This window comes from Triticum dicoccoides, chromosome 5A (assembly GCF_002162155.2).
Source record: "Triticum dicoccoides isolate Atlit2015 ecotype Zavitan chromosome 5A, WEW_v2.0, whole genome shotgun sequence".
NCBI lineage: Eukaryota > Viridiplantae > Streptophyta > Magnoliopsida > Poales > Poaceae > Triticum > Triticum dicoccoides.
The window spans coordinates 286,309,912-286,332,032 of record NC_041388.1 but is presented as its reverse complement, the minus strand read 5'-3'; positions in this window follow the sequence as shown (position 1 = coordinate 286,332,032).

The following is a 22,121-nucleotide window of genomic DNA, read 5'->3' as shown; positions in this document are numbered from 1 at the left end:
TGATTGCTCAAGCTTTAGCAACTTAGCTTTTCTGTCGTCTGCTTCCCGGCAAGGAGAAACTTTCTTGAACGGCCTGGTCCACACCATTATCTTCTCCTCCCCCCCCCCCCCGGTAAACCTTGTGGGCGAGGGAACCTTCCTTCTTTTGAGAAAGAAACAGAGAAATAAAGTAATGATATGGAGCCTTGGGCTCGCTATTGCTTACCGGGGTCTGGTGCTGCACAAAGTGTCAGATAACATATGCAAAAAAGGATTGTAGCATAAAAAACTGACAAGATGTGCGGGGCACATGAACTTTACTGGTGCATGAGGTCTGCGCCCGGCTTTGTACAAAGGATTACATGCAACAGCGGCAAGACTTGTACAGAAGGTGGTTGCCGGAAAAGCTTCCGACAACAGCGCCTTACGGGTAAAACTTACGAAGATGTTCAATGTTCTAGGAGTTGCTCACCGGAATGCCATCTTTGGTCTCAAGGCGGACAGCGCCGGGCCTAGTGACTCGTTTCACCCGATAAGGGCCTTCCCACTTCGGCGTCAACTTGTTGGAATTCTTGGCGGACTGAACACGCCAAAGAACAAGGTCGCCTTCCTCGAAGCTCCTGGCTTTAACTTTGCGGCTATGGTAGTGACGCAAAGCTTGCTGGTAGCGAGCGGCTCGTACAGCAGCCTGGAGACGGTCTTCCTCAAGGAGCAGCGCGTCATCTTGTCGCAGCTGCTCTTGCTCGAGCTCATCATAAGCGAGCACTCGAGGCGACCCGTAAACGAGTTCCGTGGGGAGAACTGCCTCTGCTCCATAGACTAGAGCAAAGGGTGTCTGGCCAGTGGCTCGATTTGGCGTCGTCCTGATCGACCAAAGAATCACCGGCAGCTCCTCGATCCAGTTTCTTCCGCACTTGTGCAGCCTGTCGAAAGTTCTGGTCTTGAGGCCTCGCAACACTTCAGCATTTGCCCGCTCTGCTTGACCGTTGCTTCTCGGGTGAGCAACAGAAGCGAAGCAGATCTTGGCGCCAAGATCTTGGACATACTGCATGAAGGTGCGGCTCGTAAATTGCGTGCCGTTGTCGGTGATGATCCTGTTAGGGATCCCGAAACGGCAAACAATCGGCCTGAAGAACTTGACTGCTGACTGTGCTGTCACCTTCCTCACTGGTTCCACTTCCGGCCACTTTGTGAACTTGTCGATTGCAACGTACAAGAACTCAAAGCCCCCGACAGCTCGGGGGAAGGGGCCGAGGATGTCGAGCCCCCAGACCAAAAATGGCCAGGATAAAGGGATCGTCTGGAGAGCTTGAGCTGGCTGGTGTATCTGCTTGGAATGGAACTGGCACGCTTCACACTTGGTTACTTGTGCAGTTGCATCCTGGAGGGCTGTCGGCCAGAAGAAGCCTTGTCGGAATGCTTTGCCGACAAGTGCTCTTGCGCCAATGTGGTGACCACATATGCCTCCATGTATCTCTGCCAACAGCTGTTGTCCATCTTCCCGGCGAATGCACTTCAATTTCACACCGTTGAGTCTTATTCTGTACAGTGTGTTGTCGACAAACTTGTACATACTTGACTGCCGGGCTACTCTTTTAGCTTCTTCTTGCTCTTCGGGAAGCTCTCCTGTCTGAAGGAAACGGACAATCTTCTGCGCCCATGCTGGAGCTTGTGGCTCGACAACAAGGACTAAAGGCGTATCTGTTGCTGCGGGAACATCCGCTTCTACGGCGAGAACCTGCGGTTCGGCCGGAGCGTGATATTCCCCGGCAAGCTTGCCGGAGCAAAACTTGTCGGGAGCATTTGCTTCAACGGAACAAACCAAGAGGTTCGCCGGAGCAGACTGCTCCTCAGCACTCTTGGCGTCGATCTTGGGGACCTTCTTGGCGGCGGCTTCGGGAAGCTCTGCCGGAAAGTAGTCACCAGAAACCAACTTCCTCTTCTTATTCTGTCCAGTTGATGGTGTCACGGATGGTTGAGTCAGCTTGAGCACAAAGATCCCTGGTTCCACAGGCAACTTTAGTGCAGCGCACTTTGACAGGCCATCAGCAATGTCGTTCTGAGCTCGTGGAACATGTTCCATTTGCAGGCCGTCAAAGTGTGCTTCTAGCTTCCTTACTTCATCAACATAAGCTTCCATCAATGGACTCTGGTAGTTCTTGTTCACTTGGCGGACGACAAGCTGCGAGTCACCCCTTACAATGAGTTTCTTGATCCCAAGGTCGGCTGTGATTCTGAGGCCGGCAAGCAAACCCTCATACTCTGCAGTGTTGTTCGTTGCTTGCTCCTTGGGAAAGTGCATCTGGACTACGTACTTGAGGTGCTCTCCGGTGGGTGCGATAAGCAGCACGCCAGCACCGGCGCCTTGGAGCGAGAAGGCACCATCAAAGTACATCAGCCACTCTTTGCTTGCCTCTTTGACGGGGATGCTCGTCTCTGGAATTTCTTCGTCTGGGGTTGGCGTCCACTCTGCTATGAACTCTGCCAATGCCCTGCTTTGGATCGTTGCAGTGCTCTCAAACTTGAGGCCAAAGCTTGACAGTTCCAATGCCCACTCGACAATCCTGCCTGTTGCTTCTAGATTCTGCAGTATCCTCTTCAGCGGAAAGCGAGTGACAACTGTGATCTCGTGTGCCTGGAAATAATGGCGCAGCTTTCTCGAGGCCATGAGAAGGCCGAAAAGCAATTTTTGCACACCAGAGTACCTCGACCTAGCCCCCTGGAGAAGGGAGCTGACAAAGTAAACTGGGCGCTGCACCATCTTCTTCTGCACCTCCTTGCATGTCTGCGCAGATTCATCTTTGTCGGGACCAGAGCTTGTCGGAGAAGCCCCCTGCTTGTCGCTGGATTCACTTGTCGCGGTCGCTGGCTCATCATCCGCCTCCCTCTCTGCTACTAACGCAGCACTAACCACTTGATCGGTTGCTGCCAGATATAGCAGTGACTTCTCTTGTGGCTTAGGTGCGACAAGTATTGGAGTGGAGGACAGGTATCTCTTCAAGTCCTGCAGCGCGGCCTCCGCTTCCGGAGTCCATTTCATTGGACCTGCCTTTTTCAATATTTTGAAGAATGGCAGGGCGCGCTCAGCAGACTTAGAGATAAACCTGCTGAGAGCAGCCACGCAACCGGCAAGCCTTCGCACATCCTTGACGCGCTTCGGTGCTTCAATCTGCTCGATGGCCTTTATCTTGTCGGGGTTGGCTTCAATTCCCCGCTGAGACACAAAGAACCCGAGAAGCTTGCCGGAAGGGACTCCAAACACGCACTTCTCGGGGTTGAGCTTGAGGTTGATCTTGCGCAGATTTGCAAAAGTTTCTTCTAAATCTTGGATCAGGGTAGCCTTGTCCTTGCTCTTGACCACTATATCATCCATGCAGGCTTCCACATTTCTGTGTATCTGTGGCTCAAAAGCGACATGGACTACCCTTGCAAATGTTGAACCAGCATTCTTCAACCCAAAGGGCATCCGTACAAAACAGTATGTGCCGCAAGGGGTGATAAATGCGGTTTTTTCCTCATCTTCTTCTGCCATGAAGATTTGATGGTATCCTGAGTATGCATCAAGAAATGAGAGCAAATCACATCCAGCTGTGGAGTCAACAATCTGGTCAATGCGTGACAAGGGAAATGGATCTTTGGGACAAGCTTTATTGACATCAGTGAAGTCTATACAAAGCCTCCATTTCCCGTTCGCCTTGCGCACGACTACAGGATTGGCCAACCACGTGGGATGGAGCACTCCTCTGACAAGGCCTGCTGCTTCCAATTTCCTGATCTCTTGTGCAATGAACTCTTAGCACTCCACTGCTTGCTTCCTGACTCTCTGCTTGACGGGCCGCGCATGAGGACAGACGGCAAGGTGGTGCTCGATCACTTTCCTAGGAACACCGGGGATATCAGACGGTTGCCATGCAAACACGTCGACATTCGCCCGCAGGAAAGCATTGATCGCGCTTTCCTATTTGGGGTCAAGCGTGGCACTGATGGTGAAGGTACCACCAGTGCCGTCCTCCTTGGCGGACACCTTCTTGGTCTCGGGTGGAGCTGCCATCATCTTCTTGCACTTGCCGGTGGAGCTCGATGGTGCGTCCTCGACGGTAGCGCAGCACTCCGAAGAGGTGCGCTTGCCGGAGTGGGCATCAGAGCTCTTGCCGGACTTTGTCTTCTTCCCCCTGGGAGCTTCAGCGGCAAGTGTGCTGTGACCAGCTGTGGCTACTGCTTCCCGGTAGATCTTGTCGGCGCAGATAAGGGCATCCTTCTTGTCGCCGGGGACAGAGATGACACTTATCGGACCTGGCATCTTGAGCATGTTGTATGCATAGTGAGAGGCTGTCATAAACTTGGCGAGCGCTGGACGGCCAAGGATCCCATTGTAGGGCAATGGAAAATCGGCAACGTCAAATGTGACCCTCTCAGTTCTGAAATTCATCTCGCTGCCAAATGTGACCGGCAGCGTGATCTTTCCCTTCGGCTTGCTTCTTCCCGGGCTAATTCCTTGGAATGTGCCGGTCTCTTCAAGCTCGCTGTCAGGGATCTGAGGTCTCTGGAGGACAGTGGAGGATATCAGGTTCAAGCCGGCCCCGCCGTCAACTAGCATCTTCGTGACCTTGAGGTTGCGGATAGTTGGTGAAACCAACATCGGCAAGCACCCGACCGCAGTTACGCGATCAGGGTGATCCTCAATGTCGAAGATGATAGGCGTGCTGGACCATTTCAAAGGCTTGCGTGACTCTATGGATGGCTCTGCTGCATTCACTTCCCGCATCCACTGCTTGAGTTGGCGGTGCGAAGTATACAGAGAGGCGCCACCGTCAACGCATAGGACCTCTGTGGCTTTCTGAAATTCCTGCTCGTCGGCCTCGTCATCATCCATGTCCTCGTCATCATCGTCATCTTCATCCTTGTCGCGGCCGCGGGGAGGCCTGTCTCCTTGCCGCTGCTTGGCCTTGCCGCGGCCTCCTCCTCGGCCGGGACGTTTCTTGCCGGATCCACCAGCACCTTCCTGGGCCTTCTCCTTGTCGCGCCGCTCGTATTCAGCTTTCTGTAGCTCAACGAGCTGCTCAACCTTCCTGCAACTCTGGAGATCGTGGCCCTTGGTGCGGTGGATCTTGCAATACTGCTTGCCGGAGCCGTCCTACTTGTCGGTGGCCGCCACAGGCTGGGCCTCCTTGCCGGAGCCACCATATTTAGTTCCCTTGGCGCCACCTCCGTTGCCGGACTGCTCGACAGCTAGCACTTCCTTGCCCTTTTTCCTTCTGTTGTTTCGCTGCTGGCCTTTCCTTGTCGAGGCGGCATCCTCACTGTCAGATCCTCCTGCTCCTGTATCCTCTCCGGGGAGCCTCCTCCCCTCTTCAACGCGTGCACACTTGTTGGCCAGGGCGTAAAGCTCGCTGACGTCTCTGATCTTACACATCGCCATCTCCTCCCTCATCCTTCGGTTTCGCACGTTCTGATGGAACGCGCTGATGATCGCGGCGGGGTGGACGTCTGGGATGTTGTGCTGTACACGGCTGAATCTCTGAATGTACTTGCGAAGTGGCTCTCCTTCCTTCTGGGCGAGCAGATGAAGATCGCTTTCTTGGCCATGTGGCTTGTGGCCGCCTGTAAAGGCGCCGACAAACTGATGGCACAGATCAGCCCAGGAGGATATGGAGTTGCCCGGCAAGTGCATGATCCAGGACCTGACGTTGGGCTTGAGTACCAGTGGGAAGTAGTTGGCAAGGATCTTGTCGTCCCGTCCCCCGGCAGCCTGCACCGCGATGGTGTAGATGCTGAGAAACTCCGACGGATGCGTCTTGCCGTCGTACTTCTCTGGTACGTCTGGTTTGAAATTCTTTGTGCTGGGCCACTGGACTTGCCGCAGCTCACGGGTGAACGCAGGACAACCTACCGCGTACGGCAGATCGCCTGGTTCCCCTGGCGCATGCATGTCAACAGAGGGCCCAGCGCGCTTGTCGGATTGACGTCGCGCTTCTCTTCGGCGCTCGATGCAGGTTCGAGCGTCTTCTTGTTGTCGTTCATGGAGAACTTGGCGCTGGTCGCGACGAGCTCGTGGGTCCGATGACGTGGTGGAGCCGCTGTCGGGGTGGACCCGGCGAGTCGGCGATTTTGGCCTTCGTAGTGGAGAGTGCAAGCAAGTCGCACCTCCCCCAGTCTTGTTGCCATCGGCTCGCGTCCGGCTATCTTGCCGCGGCAGCGAGGTGCTTGGTTGCCGCGCAGTGTCGCCGTTGGCGAAGCCGATGAGGCTCTGGATAGTGGTCCTCCATTCGTCGGTCTTGTCCGCCGTTGGAGGATAGTCTAGGAGCAGTTGAGCTCGCGCCAAGGCTTCCGCCGGCGTGGTGGGCGGCAGAGGTGAACGGTGCGAGGAGCGGGACATGCTCGGACTCCTAACTAAGTTAGAAGGAGCAGTGTCCCATCCAGGCGACTGCACATCGCTAGGGCCAGCATGCTGGCGTGCATGCTGGTCTTGAATGCCACGCGAACCACCAGCTTGATCTTGGGCCAGCGGACGTATGGTGCTGCGAACGCTATGACGCTGCTGGTCCCGCCCTTCCTGAGATGGGCGCGGTGGGCGTATGGACGCCGAGGTCTGCGCGGCCTTGTCCTTGGACTTGGCAGCGCTGTGGGCACCCTCGTCGATGTCCATTCTTCCGCCGGTGTCCACTCCACCGTCCGCCTGCTCCGGAGGTGGTGGAAGCGACGCAGACGGGGCTGTTGCCCCCGAAGCCTTCTTCTTCGGTGACATGTCGGTGAAGACGATGAAGATTTAGCTCGCGTGCACGCCGGATCGGGTTCGCACGATCTCGACGCCCCCTACCTGGCGCGCCAGAGATGTCGGGGAGGCTGATTCCACCAACACCTATGGGGACAGGGCCCCTTTCGGTTCGGAGGGAGGCGGAGGCCGCACAAAGAGCGGATCGAGGCGGTACACGCGAGCGGTTTTTACCCAGCTTCAGGCCGCACGGATGCGTAAAACCCTACTACTGCTTGTTTGTGTGTATTGAATTCTTGCTCAGGAGCGATGGACACTGCCAGACTGAGCGTGGGAGTGTTCCTGATGTTTCGAATGAGCCAAACCGGCCGAACCCTCCGACACCCTTCTACGTTGCGCCTGGGCCTCCTTTTATACTTTCAAGGGGTCACCGACAGGGGGCAACATAGACAAGAAGGGTAAAAATGGAAAAGGATGCGGTAGGTGCAGCTACCGCTACTGTGGATACAGTGCACCCTACCTAACTCTGGCGGCAGGGGACAAGGGCATTAAATGCCTGTCTGAGTTGCCTAAACAGTGCAAAAAGTGACCGTTAGGAGCGCCACCATTTGCCACGATGGCCTTCTCTTCATCTCCGCTTGCCACCGCGCACCCCTAGCTGCACAGCCTCCTGCCACGTGTGCTTGGGAGAGTCATAGAGCGACACGTTAGCAGGTGTGCTGGAGCGCGGGCACGAAGTGGGGGTTTCCCGCGGCAAGCTCCTTGCCGCGGTCGTCGTCTTGTCGTGTTTGGGAGCTTGTCGCTCACCGGGCCTTGCCGGGACGCAGGGCGCGTCGCGGCAAGCTTTCTTGGTATGCCTTGAGTGGCCTTCCCGGCAAGCTCCTCTTGCCGGGGTCTTGTCTCTTCCCGGCAAGATCCTCTTGCCGGGACCTGGGTTGGCCTTCCCGGCAAGCTCCTCTTGCCGGGGCCTTGGTTGGCCTTCCCAGCAAGCTCCTCTTGCCGGGGCCTTGGTTTGAGTGCTTTGTTCTCGAATGGTCTTCAAGGGAACCACGGAGGGTCTTGGCGGTCACCCGGCAAGCCTTGCCGCGGGGCGCCGCAACTGCCCGTGCACGAGTTTGGGATACTAGGGTACCCCTACTCTAGTACACTGACAGGGGCGCAGTTCCCGATACGGCTTTAATGCAGACGAGGGAGGGAGTAGCGGTTCCCGATATGTTGAACGGCCAATGCATCCACCTTCAATTAATGCATGAGGGAAGTAATGGGAGGAGGTCCGGGAAAAGAGGTTGCACGATGTGAATGCAACGCAGTTTGCCCTCATATAAAGGCGCCCTCCATTCCAATGCATCTACCACATCATACGCACCTAAGCATTTGCCTAAGCACCTACACTAACCACAAAAGAGCTCACTCCAGACCCATGGCGGCGATGCTCGTGAGCGGCCAGCGGCTGGGCCAGATGGTCCACGACGCCGGCCTGCGGCATGGCGCTGAGGATCGTCTCCAGACGGTGTTGGAGACCGGCTGATGGATGGCCGCCTTCGGCGCCAATTACGACTCTCAGTTGGACCAGATGATCGTTGCCACCAGCAACAAGTTCACCGTCCTCAAGAAGCTCGCGGACGACATCGCCGTACTCCTCCAGCCCGCGCGCCTGGCCTCCTCATTGCCTGCCACCCTAATCGGCCTCCATGGCCGGAACCTCTTTCAAGCACTTGGCCCTGCGATTGCCCACTGACGCCGCGAAGAATGTCCACCAGGAGGTCGCGCTCGCAGCGAGGCGCCTCACCCTCCAAGAATTCCTCGACCTACACATCCACATGTACGAGGAAATCGTCTACATATGTATCTACAAGGCCAGTGAGGACGCTATGACGTTGGCCTTCCTCAACCGGCTGGAAGCCTTGGATGCCTTTACTGAGAAGCACATCGACCTCGACACTAAAGCCGCCGCTCCTTAGCCGTCGGTCGGTGGCCCGACGCACTAAGTTGAGGAGGAGTAGGTCGTACGTTCGTGGATCTATCTTTCTTCTTGCCTTCTGTAACCACCACTGCGATCGCATCATCGTGGCCTTAATTCTTATTGTGTTATTGCATTCTCGTTCCAGTCAATACCGACATGTGCGATCCCTTTGCTTAATTATATGCATCACTGTAACTAGTACTTCATCCGTCAATTTATAAGTTGTGCTTACCTTTTCCATCAACTTCGTGCAACGCGCGGGCATCTTGCTAGAGACACTAGAATATGTCTATATAATTCGTATGTGATAGTCCATTTGAGATCTCAAAAAAGATAAATATTTAGGTACGTGGGAGTAATATATTAGGAGTATATCAAAACAATAGTGATTTCTTTCAAGTTTGTGAACAAATACTACTATTCTACTACTTTGGATCCGTCGCAACGCACATGCACATTGCTGGTAAAAGGAAAAGGCCTGCCGTGTTCGCGTCGCACCCCCACATGCCCGGGAATCGGGAGTACAACACGGCCCGTCCGGCATGACACATAGCTTAGGGAAGGCGTGTTGCCTAGCATTTTCACTTTCATGTGGGACCACCGTTGAGCAAGCCGACACCCCGCCTGCCGCCCGGTTGGAAAACAGAAACAAGGGGAAGATCTAGCTGTAGCACGGAAGCCAATAAAATTGGTGTCAGACGGGGCTTGTTGATAGAGTAGGACCATTCCGTACTAGTACCAAGTTTGTACTCCTAATACTATATTACTAGTACTACCACTATACAACTAGTAGGTACGTGCACGGCACAACATCATAGGAACAAAAAATGGAAAGATCTTGTTTTGGGTGATTTATCTTTTTTTTCAATCAGCATAGTATGAATAATATGATGTGGGGGGCACCCATGAAGCTTATGTGGCTTGGTTGCATGGCTATGGAAGGTTAGAGAAAAATAAATAGATAATGTGTTTAGAGTGCACTCCACTAAATAGATATATATACTTTGGATCCATTGCAACGGACCGGCACATCTATATCTATACCCCCTACATAGTGTGTGAAAAACTTTGAAAGTTGGTCATTGGATGAAGCCAATCCGACGGTACAAAGATGGCAAATCCGAGCACTACTAGCCGTTGGATATCATCCACCAGATTCTGCCACATGTATAATCTAGAAGACTCCATGGTTGAACTTAATTCATGACTAAGGGCCTCTTTGATTCATAGGATTGCAGAAACACAGGAATAGGAAAAAAGTAGGATTGGAATGGCATGTTCATTGGATCCCTATAGGATTTGAGTTTGTTTGATTGTTTCACATGAAAAACAAAGGATTTCTTTCAAGAGGTTGGAGTGCATGTTAGAATTCCTGTGAAACGTGGTACAAATGAATCCTTAGGAAAATATTCTACATGATTCAATCCTACGAATCAAACGACCAACGTAGGAAAAAATCCTAAGGATTCTAATCCTTCAAAGATCCTATGAAAATCCTTTGAATCAAATAGACCCTAACTTTGCCACAAGTAAGCTTAGGCAAAGTTATTAGTTCTTCAAAACGAGAGAAACAAGTTGGCAAGCCTAAGGGAATCTTGCCACATTTTTTGTGTGTATGTCATGGGGGGCCTTGGTGTGGCTTGCCTAAGGTGTGGGTTGAACCAAACACTCACCTAAGTTAATCAAACTTGCCTAACCTTACATTCCACCAGATTTTGCCACATGTTAGAATCTAGAAAGCTCCACATGTAGAAGCATAATGCACAAACCACCAGAATCTCATGAGTGCAATGCACGTGTACCTTACTAGTACTAGTAGTTGGTAGTAGTAAGAAACAAATTCCAGTTTTGGCACGAGCTCGTACTGTGGGAGCACCACAAGGCCTGCCGCAGGAGTTACATTTCCCTCTCGGGGCCCACGGGACCGAACTTCTGTGGCTTAGTGCCCGGCCTATGAGTCAATGACATGCGGACCTTAAATGCGGCTGGCCCACATGTCATTTCATGGTGGTGGCGTGGTTCGCGACTCACTCGTCCGAGATGAACCGGCCGGTGGTGGCGTGGCCGTGGCAAGGGTGCCACAACTGGGCGTCGGGGTGTTACGAGGCGTAGATGGCCACACCGGCGGGTACTACCTGTAGTACTCCCTCCGGTCCTTTTTACTCTGCATATTAGGTTTGTCCGAAGTCAATCTCATCCGACTTTGACCAAGTTTATATAAAATATTATAGACATTCACATAACAACACCAATATCATTAGATTCATCTTGGAATACATTTTCATATTATATTTATTAGATATTATAGATGCTAATAATTTCTAATATAAATTTGGTCAAACTTAGCAAAGTTTGACTTTCGGCAAATCCAATGTGCAGAGTAAAAAGGACCGGAGGGAGTACATAAGTACTCCAGTTGAGGATTGATGCCCGGGACGAAATGTGTCACAGCCGCTGGATGAAAATTCGATGGTGCGGGAGTACGGATCGGAGCACAGCAGCGGAGCAGGCAAACCGCGTCCAATCGGGTGTGTCTGTGGTAGAAAGTTGATGGTCGCCGCAGTTCAGCTGGCCCGCATGTCATGCACACAAAGGAAGAGGAGCGGTGGGGCCGAGAGGGATGAGGGGCACGTCAGGGGGATGAGGATCCCCTGACGCGAACAATCCTACCATTCAGTCACTGACATGTGGGACCCATAAGCGTGGGTCCCACCTGTCAGTGAAGGAAAGGCAGGGCAAGGAAGTGATAGCCACGTCAGAGGATCCATGTCCACGTCGGGGGACGTCGTGCCGTGGGTTGGAGCAGCGTCGTGGGAATCACGTGTGGGTGTGGCAGTGGTAGGAACAAGAAACGTGATGGTCGCCGTGGTTCAACTTCCATGGACAAGCTGTCATGTCTGCTGACACATGTATATCAAAACTAGAGTGTTTATATTTCAAGCACATGAACAAGTATTATTCTACTACTTTGGATCCATTGCAACGCACGGGCCAACACATTGGTAGTAGTAGTGTCCATGTCTATCTCTAGAGGCCTTCCCCCGTTCATCCTTTTCTCTCACAAGATAAACTGCTCATACAAATGCATCTTGATATTCCGTGGAATGCACGAGGATGTTTCCTTGGGGGTCTCTCCAGCGTGGTGTGGCCGTAGTTGCAAGTTGACGCCCCTTGAGATGCCGACATTGAGGGGCACTCGGATTTCCTCCAATGAGCAGGTAAGACGAGTTTGATCACGTAGTAAATGCATTCTAAAGACTACTTTCGTGTCCATTTCCTAATTCTCCCCCTGCCCACTGTTTCACAGGTTAGGCTCGGTGCGAGTGGAGATTGGCTTGCATATGTACGGGGTTTGGATGCAAATGAAGACGAAGGGGAGGTGAAGAAGCCGAGGAGAATCGGTTCCTGATGGAGAAGTAAATGGGAGAAGTGGCGTGCAGGCAGTTGATTAGACAGCTAGGTAGACTAAATGAAAAGGCTATGCGGGTAGACTGATGAGTCGTACATGTTCGTGTACGTGCCCATCCTTCCTGATAGGTGGGACCTATGCATGCAAACAGATAAAAAATGCGTCGTAGTTTTTTTTGAGCGCGTGAGTGGGAGACACAACATTCTCTGGTTAAGGAATACTCCCTCCGTTTAGGTGAGTATAAGTCACCTTATGAAAATTAGGTTTTCCCAAAACCTTTAGATGTGGAGCATTAACTTCCTGCTCGATCCCCTCCCAGCCTCGTTAGCCAGCGTTCTCTTCCTCTGCTGCCGCGTTCTACCTTTCCATTTTTCCTCTTCTGAATTGTGGAACAACCTGCATGCCGTCCTTGATGCACCAGAATGACCACTGCATGCATCGCGGCAGGGCATTGATTGGGCATGCACGATAATTTGGTTCTGCTTGCAATATGGATGATACCTGAACGATGAAGTGAACAGGCATGCTAGCACGGGAGACCTATTTCCGCTATACAATACTTGAGTACTCATGTTCCTACTAGTAGTTGTAGTAGTACTCCCTCCGTCCGAAAATACTTGTCGGAGAAATGGATGTATCTAGACGTATTTTAGTTCTAGATACATCCATTTTTATTCATTTCTTCGACGAGAATTTCGGGACGGAGGGAGTACAACTGTGGTACAGTTGATGGTCAAAATACTATTCATCCGGTCCTCACAGTGAAGTGAAAACACCCTGCGGCTGACACTAGTCCAGGCGGCGTGTTCTAGTTACCAAAGTTAGCCTCACCCTGTGCACTGTGCAGTCTGTCACCGCCGCTGTACAGCACATTGGCGCCTCGCCTCGTCTCCCTTTCCGCTCCCATGGCACCACTCCATCTCCATCACCTTCTTCGTCTCCATCTCACTGTGGCCCCGTGTACTGTCGCCTCACCCTCCTCCCCCAGTACCACTATTCCCTCGCTAGCTGCTCCAACACCGACATCCTTCTCCCCCGTAAATCAAGCCCCCTTCCAAACTCCTCCTTGGCCGAACGCGAACCGCGCAGCATCCATATGAGTCGCGATTGGAGCAATCTCCCCAGTGACATCCTCGACCTCTGTTGTTCGTGTATGGATATGTTGAGCGCCCTGCGGCTGGCTGCATGCTCGAGGGACATGCACACGGCCATCGTCGAAGCGAGGCCTAAGCTTTTCAAGACACCCTTCTTGCTGCTATCTGGTCTTGCAAAATTGGCTCACCATGATACGGAGGCGTGCATGATGCCCCTCGACTTCAATCCGATCTCCATTAGTTTCCTCATTTTCATGATGTAGAAACATGCACCACATTGTTGGTTTCATCTAACCATACATTGGGGAAGTAAATGTGCATATGGAGAACTCTATATTTGGAAGTAGTGAAATCCTGCAATGCTTACCATGTGTACATACCTATATTCGCCCTTCAGCAATCAATGGCTAGAATAATATCCTCACGAAAAATTTGCCCACAGAACACGAGTATATAACAATGCATGGTCTGTTAGTTACCTTGAAGAATTTGTTTGTGAGGACAGAACATGGTTACATAACATGCATGACATGGTAGTTTCCTGTGAAGAATCCATTGCGAGATAACATGAGTCTAACCATGCATGGAACTTCTATATTTTCGAACCCAGTATACATTTCCCTGTATTTTCCTCCCAGTTCCAACAGGGACATATCAATGTTGTTTCTTGCATTATCCTACTCATACTCTGAACAATGCTGATCTTACATTAACAGTGCATGTCCTTTTTGATATGATGTAGTGTCCCTACAGTTACTGCCCTTTGTAATCACACCACCTTTGCCAAAAACAGGGAAGCACAACTGGTTCCTCGCTCGATCAGACGATGACAAAAGACTGATGATCATTCGGACACATGAGCCAGAAAAGTTATATTGCAAAAACCCCACTGTATACAAGCACTGTGTAATATGTGAGTATCTGGACAGTGGTTGTTACGTCTATGAGCAGGATACCCGCTTGTTGGGGCCTTTAGGATTTTTTAGTTGGAGGCGGGTAAACAGCCTTGGTTCACACTCTCTGTTTCTCAGACTCAATTATCTGATTAACCAGGAGATCACCGTTGGCAAGGACCTTGATGGCAGAGAGGCTCTGTTTGCTATGGAAAAATGTGTCTGCACGGCGAGCCCTAGGAGTTCGGGAGCAAACTCCTCTGATTGTCAACGATACAGCCTGCAGCCAAAAGAAGGTGAGAATGACAAAGGCATCCGGATTAACTTTGATCCTTGAATGTCTCAATTACGACAGATAGTGATGTGGTTCAAGCCTTCAGGTTGATAGGTAATTGGGCTGTTGCATCGAAAGGGTGGAGTACTGGTGTCTTCGAATGACTTTGTTGTCTTTGCTGCTGGTTCTGGATGGGTAGTTCTTTCTTTTGTTATGCATATTCCTTGTCTATGTCACTCTTACTATGTAATAGTTGCTTCTGTTTAGAATGTCATTCTCATATGGATCACGAGAGTCTGAGCGCTGCAGATGGGTGCATTTTGGTGGTGTAGCAAGACTTCTTATGAACTATCATGTCTTGTTGTTTATGTTAGTAGTAGTCACTAGTCAGTGTTTGAATGTTGTATATATCGTTGTTTCGAACTGTTTATTGTCTTGAACTACTGGTGGGCTAAATGAGGGCATCACCATTCTCCAGTGTTCAGAGTATATCTCCTTTTTGCAATTTATATAATTTGAGCTCAGTGTCTTTTCGATGATGTACACTTGTTTGGGCCAGTGAGGTGTCGTTGAATATGGGTTGAGTAGTAACGCAATGCCAAATAGGTCAATTATGACTCTCAGGCTGGGCTCTCAAAAGATCCTGAAAAAAAGGCCGGGATCTCCAAAAAAGAAAGACTAAGGACTCTTAGGCCGACATGTGGGCGCCACCGGTGTTTTCATGCGCTTGCATGCCGAGAGCATATTGGCACGTGCTCGAAATTCATGCTACCTTTTCATCCCCGGTCTCCAGTCCCTCCCCCACCTCTGGAATCTTGATTCCTACTCCAGTTCCCCCAAATCCCCCTCCTGTACTCCATGTACTCAAGCGCACTATCATGTCACCGGTCAACGCGGATCTCCGAACCGGAGATCCCGAGGTCCGTCCTGCCTTCGGTCGCTGCGTGCTGTCGCTCAACAGTGGCATGGCGGCGCTTGACGACCAGTTTGCCGGCAAAGTGTTGATGGTAACCATCAACGGCGACCGGCCACCCGTCTCGCCGGACGACCTTGTCAAAGCTCTTGGCATTGCGCACGGCATCCAAATAAGTGACTTGCTCGTCGAAGTCTGTCCGCTACCGGTTGATTTCTTCGTCAGGTTCTGGACAACTTTCGACTGCAGTCGTGTGTTCGAATCTTCCTGGCATTTGTTCTGTGATGGCGCGCTGGTGAGCTTTGATCAGTGGCACCCAGGATGGGGCTCGGTGCCCTCTGAGCTTGAGTTTTTAACAAATCTTACCTTCCACAGCATGCCTCGACGTGCTTGGAACAGCGAGTCCATGAACGAGCTTATCAATGACCTTGGAGGTGAGCTCGTAAGTATGTTCGTTCCTCCAGACAGCTGGGCTCTGACGATTATGGCATGGATGAAGAAGCCGTCCACCATACCGAAGGTGATTTGTGTTGAGATACCGGTGCAGGAACCGGGGTTGTACTATTCATCGCCACCAAGGCCGTCGCGGACCATGTTAGGGATGTACCTGTATCGAGTGTCCGTGCATGTCAAAGAAGTGGTCAATCCATCAATCGAAGTCCTGCCGCCGCCGGTGGTGCCAGGGTTTGTCGATGACGTCCCTTACAGGAGTCAACGTCAGACTTTCCCCGTGTTGCTTGGAACGATGGATGGCACAGGGCCTACTCCATCGCGCGGCGGAGGCCACTGCTTCTTTGGGAGAAGAGGTTGGGCTGGCTGCCTAGATGTGCTCTAATTTGAGGAAACAACTGAATCTTGTCAGATACTAGTTAAATCCGATCTATGGGTGTGAAGCACTGATATGCCAATACATTTGATTGTGACCTGTTCTAATTTTGTACCTGAACTTTTTTTAGATAGGGCTGTACGTCAACTTAATGTGCTAGCAGAACTTATTGTGTTGTTTGTATGTTTTCTTTGCACAACATTCAAGATATTTCCCTGTCATTGATAAAGAAGATGAACCATTATGTACAACTTCGTTGGTTCCAACATAGCCCTTCCCGTAGAGATCCACTGCTTCCATCCTGATTGTGCCGCCTGCGTGAATTTTTTTTATGCAAGTTCAGTGTGCTATGATGTTCTATATGATTGGGTCAACTGTATAAGTTCTTACTGAGCATCAGCAATGCATATGGTTGAAAGATGTATTTATGAGCATCAACCGATGGGTCTCTCTCTCTCACACACACACGCGCGCGCACACGCACAAGTGGGACCCGTTGAATTATTTATTTGCTCGTGACAGCTTTTAATTAGGTTCCACTATAATCTAACTTTTTTCTTAAGTTATTAATTGAGATCAGTGACTTCAAAAAGTTGTATAGAAGCCTTGTTTGGGCCTTTCCGGCGTCACTGAATGTGGGCTGAGTAACCATGTTAGGTTGTATTGTACTACATAGGCCTTTTTTTCAACATCAGCAATGCAACTGGGCTGACAGTTGTACACAATATCCGGGTCAACTTGTTATTCTCCGCCCTGCTGGGCTGCAAACTTTCCTAGGAGGTAAGCATTAGGCTTAACAAGAAAATGGACTTTAAGAAATAATAAACGAGATGTAATTATAATAACTGGACAGTTACTATGCACCAAACACGTAATTAGTTTGAAAAATATATTATTTTTCGACTTTGAAAATTTTAATTTCATTACTTGTTGCGCGCACAATATGTTGGATTTTAACGTAATACAACTTTATTTTGAAATTATATTTAACCATACTAGAAATTTCGGATAAAAATATTTCGGATCCCATCAAAATGTGGGATTTTTTTTTTGAATTCTGTTTTGAGCGGTTGTTTGAAATTATTAATCGTTGTCCTAGCTAGAAGTTGGGCTGTACTTTTAACAAACTGTAAATGGGATGTAGTAAATTCCATTAGAATTAATAAATGGGTTGTACATTCTTACACATTTCAAATGGGCTATATGTTCTCTGCCAAATCCGAGCTGTGGGCCTACTAAGTTGACGCGTACCAAGGGCTTTGTCAACTTAGTCAATATAAACGATTCTAGCTACAGTGATCGTACGATGTCCATCCAACGGCCGTAGTGCTCCTTCAACCTCTGGTCTTCTTGCTCCAACCGCCCAAAGCAGCGCCGGTCGTGTCGCGTGCTCCTGCCTCCCGTGGCCGGCTGTGATGCCGCGGAGGCCTTACCGCCCCGTACTACTCCCACCGCTGGCCAGGCCATCACTCTACTCACCCACACCCCCTGTTATTCTACGGCGACGGCAGCCTCACACCGCAGCCGAACCAGTGAACCCTCGTACTCCTCTCCGCAAGGGCTTCCGCTGTTGCGTCTTCCCCGGCTCCGCGGCGTCCCCTTCCTAGGCCTCGCCGTCGTCCAGACCACCGCCCTGGTGCTCTCGGCGCGGCGTGGTCAACGTGGTCAACGACCGACTTCCATCGGAAGAGTACTGTACGTGGAGAGGGTGACAGCTGGGTCCAGGCGGCCGCAAGGAAGTGCCTCCTTGTTACGCGCAAAATAGTTATTCCTCCACCTGACAGCAGGGACCCATCGGACGGGCCACCTTATTTTGCGAAAAAAAATATTTCCCCCTGACTGCTGGGACCCACCGGACGGGCCAGTGTATTTCGCGAAAAAAACATTCCCCCCGCTGTCAGCTTGGACCCACCAGAAGTGCCTCCTTATTACGCACAAAAAATGAATACTCCCCTGCTAGCTGGGACCCACCATGGTGGGAGGCTGACATGTGGGCCTACTAAGTTGACTGGGACGGGGGCCTTTGTCAACTTTAGTCAACATGAACGATTCTAGCTCCAGTGACCGTACGATGTCCATCCAACGGCCATAGTGCTTCTTCAACCTCTGGTCTTCTTGCTCCAGCCGCCCAAAGCAGCACCGGTCGTGCCGCATGCTCCTGCCTCCCATGGCCGGCTGTGCTGCCGCGGAGGCCTCACCGCCCCCTACAATTCCCACCGCTGGCCAGGCCCTGCGACAACGGCAGCCTCACACCGCAACCGAACCAGTAAACCCTCATACTCCTCTCCGCGCAGGCTTCCACTGCCGCGTCTTCCCCGTCGTCCCCTTCCTAGGCCTCGCCGTCGTCCACCGTCCTGGTGCTCTCGGCGCGGCGTGGTCAATGTAGTCAAGGAACAACTTCCATCGGACGTGGACTGTACGTGGAGAGGCGGATAGCTGGGTCCACGGCCGCAGCAAGGAAGTGCCTCTTTATTACGCGGAAAATAATGATTCCTCCACCTGACAACTGGGACCCACCGGACGGGCCACTGTATTTCGCGAAAAAAACGTTTGCCCCTGACTGCTGGGACCCACCAGCTACATCTCCGCACGCAAGGAAGTGCGTCCGGGCAAAAAAACGATTCGCCCCCCTGACTGCTGGGACTCACCAGCTACATCTTTGCAGGCAAGGAAGTGCCTGACAGTCGGGACCCACCTGGTCGAAGCGTACGTAGCGTTGTCATACTGGTCGCGAACGTGTACGTTCATATATACTGGTGGATGTAGAGGCGCGCATGTGTCGTAGTCGAGGCGCGTCCGTGACGTAGTAGAGGCGCGCACGTAGCATGTACACGTACATACAGCGGCCAGGGTGCAAGAAAGAAAATACGGCCATGTATGTGTACATACGGGCGGGGTCTCGAGCGCCTACTCGCGCATACGTACGGCCAGGGCTCGTGTACATGGCTGGGTCGGAACGGTGAAACAGCGTCGTCGTCGTGTTCATGGGGAGGCAGCGACATCGTCATGTTCATAGGGAGGCAACGGAATGCGTAGTGTTCATATGGAGGCAACGGAACACGTGGGAGCCAACCGGCTGGGTCAGAACGGAATGCATGGTCGTGTTCATCTGGAGGGCTTGGACGGAACAGGCGATGGAAACGAGGCCTAGACGGGATCCTGTTGATCGGGAGGGGTCTGGCGTACTGCAAAACGGAGGAAACGGACCTCCTACGGTCGAAACGGGGGTCCTGTTGATCGGGAGGGGTGTGGCGTACCGCAAAACAGATGAAACGGACCTCCTAAGGTCGAAACGGGGGTCCTGTTGATCGGGAGGGGTGTGGCGTACCGCAAAACGGACGAAATGGACCTCCTACGGTCGAAACGGGGGTATTGTTGATTGGGAGGGGTGTGGCGTATCGCAAAACGGACGAAACGGACCTCCTACGGTCGAAACGGGGGTCCTGTTGATCGGGAGGGGTGTGGCGTACCGCAAAATGGACGAAACAGACCTCCTACGGTCGAAACGGGGGTCCTGTTCATCAGGAGGGGTGTGGCGTACCACAAAACGGGACTCCACGGGATACTGTTCATCTCCACCGTCGACCTCCTCCAGCCTCCACGGGCTACCGTCGACCTCCTCCAGCCTCCACGGGCTCCTGTTCATCCAGCCTCCACCGCGCGCTACTCCACCGGCTACTGTTCAACCACCCCTCCACCATCTATTGTTCATCCAGCCTTCCACACCACGGGGTCCTGTTCAACCACCCCTCCACGGGCACCCCTCCACCGTCTACTGTTCATCCAGCCCTCCACCACACCACCGGGTCCTGTTCATCCAGAGGCAACGCCACCGCTCACTGTTCATCCAAACCCCCCGCAACGCTCACTGTTCATCCCAGAGACAACATCGATCGGCTTCAGTTAGCAGCAGTAGCAAAGGAATCGCTCGATCGGGTTCAGTTAACATCCATCGATCGATCGCTCGGGTTCAGTAACGCGTAGCCTGCAGTGCAATCGCTCGGGTTTAGTTAGAGCCCAACGCCTCGCTCGGGTTCAGTTAGAGCCAACGCCTCGCACATACGCGCGTACGTGTACGAGAGAAACGCGCATCGCTCGGCCCCCGGCCTCCCACCATAACCGGGAACTCCCCGAAATCCCCCCCCCCTCGCTTCTACCACGGTTTTTTCCGTCATGGACGGCCCAAAGAATGTCATGCAGCTGCGTCTCCGGCCCGCCCAGGACGAAAAGCCCATTTTCTATCATGATTTTTTGTCATAGAAGTAGGAGCCCACCACATCTATGATGATACCGGGTTTTGTCACAATTATCGTCATAGAAGTGTCATATGTATGACAGAAAAATATTTCGTTCGGCCCAAAATGTCACGAATGTGTCTTTTTTTTGTAGTGTAGACTGTGGGTGATAAGGAGATGCAATTCTATGATTAACATCATACTTAGCAAGCATTTTACGGAAAGCACCGTGAATAAAATGTGAACCACCATCAGTCATTAAATATCTAGGGACTCCAAACCTCGGAAAAAATAACTTCTTTAAGCATCTTAATAGAGGTGTTATGATCAACACTACTAGTTGGAATAGCTTCTACCCACTTAGTAACGTAATCAACAGCAACTAAAATATGTGTATATCCATTAGAGGCAGGAAAGGGTCCCATATAATGAAAGCCCCAAACATCAAATGGTTCAATAACAGTGAATAGTTCATAGGCATTTCTTGACGTCTACTAATATTACCAATTCTTTGACATTCATCACAAGACAAGACAAACTTACGGGCATCCTTGAAGAGAGTAGGCCAATAAAAACCGGATTGCAATACCTTGTGTGTAGTTCTATCTCCAGCATAGTGTCCTCCATAAGCCTCGGAGTGACACTTGCGTAGGATCTGTTCATGTTCATGCTCAGGTACACAACGCCTAATCACCATCTACTCCTTCTTTATACAGATGTGGGTCATCCCAAAAGTAATGTCTCAAATCATAGAAGAACTTTTTCTTTTGCTGGTATGTGAAACTAGGTGGTATAAACTTAGCAACAATGTAATTAGCATAATCATCATACCATGGAGCAGTGTGAGAAGCATTTATGACATTTAATTGTTCATCAGGAAAGCTATCATCAATAGGTAATGGGTCATCAAGAACATTTTCTAACCTAGACAAGTTATCTGCAACGGGGTTCTCAGCTCCCTTTCTATCAATAATATGCAAATCAAATTCTTGTAGCAAGAGAACCCATCTAATAAGTCTAGGTTTAGCATCTTTCTTTTCCATAAGATATTTAATAGCAGCATGATCTGTGTGAATAGTTACTTTAGAATCAACAATATAAGGTCTGAACTTATCACAAGCAAATACAACTGCTAAGAATTCTTTTTCAGTAGTAGCATAATTTCTCTCGGCATTGTCTAGAGTTTTACTAGCATATTGAATAACATTTAATTTCTTATCAACTCTTTGCCCTAGAACAACACCTACAGCATAATCACTAGCATCACACATAATTTCAAAAGGTAAATTCCAATCAGGTGGCTGAACAATAGGTGCAGAGATTAATGATTTCTTAAGTATTTCAAATGCTTCTATGCAATCATCATCAAAGACGAATGGTATATCTTTTTGTAATAAATTAGTCAGAGGCCGAGAAATTTTGAGAAGTCCTTAATGAACCTCCTATAAAAACCGGCATGACCAAGGAAACTTCTTATACATTTGATGTCCTTGGGACACGAAATCTTTTCAATAGCATAAACTTTAGCTTTATCAACTTCAATGCCTCTTTCAGAAATTTTGTGCCCCAAGACAATACCTCCATTAACCATAAAGTGGCATTTCTCCCAATTCGAGACAAGGTTACTTTCTTCACATCTCTGCAAAACTCGATCAAGGTTGCTTAAGCAGTCATCAAAAGAGGATCCATAAACGGAGAAATCATCCATGAATACCTCACAAATCTTTTCACAAAAATCAGAAAATATAGCCACCATGCATCTTTGAAAGGTAGCAGGTGCATTACATGAACCAAAAGGCATACGTCTATAAGCAGAAGTACCA